The sequence below is a fragment of the Musca vetustissima genome, unplaced genomic scaffold, assembly GCF_032173495.1.
Source record: "Musca vetustissima isolate MV318-11 ecotype Yass unplaced genomic scaffold, APGP_CSIRO_Mvet_v1 utg698, whole genome shotgun sequence".
NCBI lineage: Eukaryota > Metazoa > Arthropoda > Insecta > Diptera > Muscidae > Musca > Musca vetustissima.
Window position 1 is genome coordinate 110,172 of NW_026885255.1, and position 5,780 is coordinate 115,951.

A 5,780-nucleotide genomic window follows, 5' to 3' on the forward strand; every position below is an offset into this window, starting at 1 on the left:
CAGCAAGAAAATATTTTAAATTAAAATTCAAAGCATAACAACAACAACACAAAACACACATTTTAAATAAAAACAACCAACAACTCCCGAATACAGTCTTGGATCTTCTACAACAACAACACCAGACAACAAAACAGCAACAACAACAGCTATAAAATAAAAACAAACATGGTCAATGAAAAATAATATATATTTAAAAAAATAATTAAAAAAAAATAACACAACCAACATCCTGATGTTTTGTAAATTCAAAATTAATAATAAAAGCAAACAGAGAGAGAGGAACAATGCGTCCAACAAACAAGCAAACAAAAATAAATCGAAGGAAAGAATGAAAAGAAAAACAAAAGGAAGCCGAAAAAGTAAAGAAGTTAGAATGGCCAGAAGTTAGAATGGTGCCCTGAAACAAGGTTGTGGGAAAGATATTGAGGGTGGATCCCTTTTGGTTTTTCCTCTAAAATAGGTGGTATTTTCGTTTTTCTAGCTTCTTTACTTTTTTTAACCAAAAAAAGAACAACTCTTCCTTTCTTTCTACCTTCCTTCCTTCCTGGTTTTGTTTCGTTAGTTATTCTACCAAAAAAGTCTTAACAGCAACAACCCGAAGAAGAAGAGCTACAATAACAACCAATTAGCAATAAACAAGTGCAAAACAACAAAAATAATAATAAAAATCCACGGTTTTTATGATCTATATTGAAAATATATTTCTTTATTGTATATTTTTTTTAACTAAAACATTTTTTCTTTGTTTGCAAAAAAAAAAAAAAACAACTATACATAAACAACAAAAATTCGTAAAACAAAAAATTCAAATCATTTTATGTATTTTTTTTTGTTAGGCAGAGCATTATATTATTTATTATTTTTTTTAATAAATAATTTCATTTTGTTTTTTATAATAACCAAAAAAACTCAAAAAAAATATTAATTGATTTTCTTTTATTTCCCTGTTTTGTAATTTAGTTTTGGAAGAACAAGAATAAGAAGTGAGAGTAGAACGAACAAATATGCTTCCTGTTTTTCAAAAAAAAAAAAAAAATCAACTTTTTCTGTGTGTGGAAAAAATTCGCTCTCATGCCCAATCAGAGAAGAGAGAATATGAATGAATGAATTATTATAATATAGTGTTTTTTATATATAATTTATACATATGTATGGCAGTCATCCTCTTTTCTAACCTGTTGTTTCCTTCCTCCTCTCTTTTTATATTTTTGGCATAATTTATCAATTTCAATTTTTTTCGTTTGTTTTCTTTTTTATTTGAAACCAAAAAATTCCTAAATAAACCAGTTATTTACGTTTGTAATTACGTAAAATTGTTTTTGTTGTGTTTTTCAAATAGCTATGTGAAATATATCGTCGTCGTCGTTTTCTCTACGTTGTTTTTGTATCACCATTCTTTGTTATCTCCTTTTAACCAAAAACAAAATATATATATATATATATGCCGTCTTTTTTGTATTATTCTTATATATCTATTTTATAATACCAAAAAAAGTATAGAAGAGAAAAGTATGGAATTTAAAACCAACCAAAACAAAAGTCAGCCTCACTTCATTATTTAGGAAAAAATTCAAAATATAACCAAATTTGCATTCTTCTAAAATGTTCTACTATTACGTTTATCAATTATGAGTATTCATAAAACCTGCTAAACAAATCCTTAAATAAACAACTTATATAAAAAAGAAGAACTAAAAAACGTTTTTTGTTTTATAAAAAACATATTTTATAGAAATGCAGTTTTGAGGTTCTTGTTTAGGATATTGTCTTAACGTCTTTATATTAACCTTTCTATAACCTTAAAAAATTTTCAATGAGGAATGGGAAATGTTAAGTAATTAAAATGGGACTTCCTCCTTTCAATACTGTTCATAATAAAAGAAAACATTGGCTTATGATATATTTCAAATCTGCTTTTAAAGATTTGGCAAAATTCAAATTCAGCTTAGTCGAATAAAATGTTTTAAATGTAATCTGAAATTCTCATAGTTAACCATTAAATTATTGAATTTTCAATTGAACCCAGCTGAATAAGATTGGATGTGGATCATTTTTAATATAGCTAAGCTTAATAAGATTTTCTGTAGATAATCTTCCACTTCAGCTTAGCTGAATAAGATTTCCAATAGGTAATCCTTATTTTAGCATAGTTGTAGAAGATTATCTATAGGTAACCGGCAAATTAAGCAAAGCTGAATTAAATTTATTATATGACATTTTTTATTTAGTTTAGCTGAATATTATTTTTGATAGGAAATCTTTCATTTAACCTTGCTAAATAAAATTCCCTTTGCATAATCTTCCATGTCAGCTTAGTTTTATAGCAGCTGAATAATAAAACTTCAATTCAGCTTCCTTTCATAGAATTTCCCTCAATTTCCCTTTTAATATCAACTTTATTACTTTACTCCTAAAAGTATGCAACACATTTCAAAGGACTTTTGTTTTACATAGAGAGAGAGAGAGAGAATGACGGAGAGCGAAAGCAGGAATGTTACCACAGCTTTGAATTTTGGTTTCTGGGACTAAAAAAATAACATTTTTAGGGTCTTTTGCTTCTCTAGATCCAAACAAACAACCCAGCCTATACAAATTGTTATAGGCGGCATTACTTTCTTGTACAGAAATGGCTAACACCCAAAAATATATATTTGTTTTTTGTTCTTTTTTAAATCTCTGTGTATTAATCGATGTCATCACACACAGCTAATGTTTCATTGTATACAGAAAAAAAACAAATAACATAAATGTTTATATTACTAAAATAAGAAAACATAAAAAAAAACATTCCAAGCAGAAAACTGAAAAAGATTACAGGTTTCCACTCCCCTTACGAAAGTTTAAATGATTCCATTGTGGTTTTCTTGTTTTAGTTTTATTTTATCACTGGTAAGTAAACAAAAAAGTTTTTCTAACATTTTTACTTCCACCCAAAACCCTCAATTTTTACTAATTCTAAAATATCTTTCAACGTTTCGAAAACAAAAAACTTTTCTGATGTGGTTTTATTTTCTCAAAACTTCGATTTTTTTCTTTTTTTGTTACCTCTAAAATAAATTTTGTTATTAAAATTTTGTTGTAAAATAATAAGCAAACATTGCTTCCTTTTTCAAAACCAAAAATAAAATTAAAACAAAAACATTTTCATCAAAAAAATAACTCATAAATTATACCAAAAAACGCAAAAAAACAACTTAATTAAACATTTTTCACTACAACATTTTTACGTACCAAAAAAAATGTCATAAAAATCAAAATGAAAAACAAACCAAAAAACTTTGCTTTATACCAAAAAACGACATTTTTATGTGTGAACAACAACAGCAAAAAAAAAAGAGCACACAACATCCACATACTAATAATTCTGCTGTGTGAGAAACCAAAAACCAACTTTCACACCGAATATAAACTCTTCAGCTAAAGAGTAACCAAAAGTTATGCCTAATATAATTTATACAAAAAATTAAAAATATGATTGTCCACACAACATATAAAAAAATAAAATCATATTTTATTATAACACATACAAAAAACCGAAAATAAAAAACTTAAATGTATAAAACAAAAATTTAAAAAAACCAAAAACAAATTCACTTACTTGTGAATAGCATAATTTTTCATGAATTAAAAACAAAACAAAAAAAAAAACAAACAATTGGAGGAGAAGATTGATAAATTATTTAAGTTTATTGAAATTACAGTTTCTTAATTATCCAAAAAAATGAATAAATAAAGACTAAAATCGAAAAAAAAAAACAAAAAAATGGCATTCGTTACTTCTTCGCATTGAGGATTTGGGTGTTGTATTTTGTATAGCCTTCACCACACTGTGGTACAGGGTATTATGTCTTTGTGCACTTATTTGGCCCAAGGACGAACCCTATTGAAATTTTAGAAAATCGGTTCAGATTTATATATAGCTTCCATATGTTCTCGTCCGTAAATTGTACGCCAAAGTGCCTAAATATCTTTCGATTTGCAAGAATTTTGGCATAGCGTACTGAATTGAGTCTAGAATGATATGTGCTAAGTTTCGTAAAAATCGGTTCAGATTTCGATATAGCTCCCATATATATTTTCGTCCGATTTAAGGTAAATGGTGCGCCAAAGTGCCTAAATATCTTTCGATTTGCAAGAATTTTGGCATAGCGTACTGAATTGAGTCTAGAATGATATGTGCTAAGTTTCGTAAAAAATCGGTTCAGATTTCGATATAGCTCCCATATATATTTTCGTCCAATTTAAGGTAAATGGTGCGCCAAAGTGCCTACATATCTTTCGACTTGCAAGAATGTTGGCATTGCGTACTGAATTGAGTCTAGAATGATATGTGCTAAGTTTCGTAAAAATCGGTTCAGATTTAGATATAGCTCCCATATATACATATATTCGCCCGATTTAAGGTAAATGGTATAATGTATTTAAGGTATAATGATGTGTGCTAAGTTTCGCAAAAATCGGTTCAGATTTAGATATAGCTCCTATATATATTTTCGTTCAATTTAATGTAAATGTTATATTCCTCCTTTTTTCCAAATATTTTCCAGGGAGAAATTACACTAGAGAGAATGTCTCAAAAAATCCTCAAAAATTTAAAAAAAAATATTTTGTTTTTCAAAAATCTTTGAGCTTTAACATAATCATTATTTTCACTTATGTAACATAAGTTTATGTATGTACTGTCAATATGTAATAAAACTTTAGAATTCCCTCAAAACATTGACGCAAAATTTATGAAAATCGGTTAAGTAGTCGCTGAGTTATTTGCATTTGAATTCAACGATGTTCCGAAATATACCTACTCTTCGGTGCTGTGCACCTATTACCAAAAAATGAAAAACCACACAAAAATGTATTTTTTAAAAACGGCAATTTCTTCTCCTTCATGACTGGCTGCTGGTTTGCAGAGAAAATTATAGCATACTTTTAGGCCGAACACAATCTGTAAATAGTCCTCACTTCGTTTTGCCATAACTTTTTTCGTATTGCTGGTATTCGAATGAAATTGGTGTCATATGAAAGGTACGATCGTATACTTTCTTGTGAAATATATACAATTTCAAAATTATTTCAATATTGTTATGAAATTTGGGTTTAAAGATTATGATTCAAATTTCCTACCACAACATTGAACATCTCCGTTATCATCTGGAACCGATTTTGAAGAGATGCGATTCTCTTTAGAAATTATACGCTTAGAGAGCTTGGCTTAAAAAAAACTGATGCATTTTCTCATACCTGCAATTACTAAGAAGTGATTGTAAGCTAAAAAAATACACATTTGTTTTGTATCAAGTATCGTAACGCGATTAAAAGTTATAAAGAATGCCAACAAATTGTAATTAATCGTAAACATGACAACCCTGGCAAACAATCTTTGATACTGTAAGATATTAGGTAATTGAGTCTATCAATATACCTATACATTTTTCTGTATCTATACGCATCTAAAATTATAAAGAATCTAAGTTGCTGGCGATTTTCTGTTAACATGGCAACCCTGGCATAAGTAAGTATAAGAAAACCTCCCCCTCCCAACAGAAATCGCATCTTAAAGAATTTTTTCTTAGGCTTAAAAGGTTAAAAAACGCTATTATGTATTTTTATGTTCCAGCATCATTTTGCAAATAATAAAAAACAATTTAATTAAATTCATTTCTTTTATTGGGAGTTATTACATCGGTTACACAATCTCAATTAAGTTTGTACAATAATAATAGACAAATCAGATGGCTGCCCGCACCTCGAACATACCAACAGTTATCTGAAAACAAAAG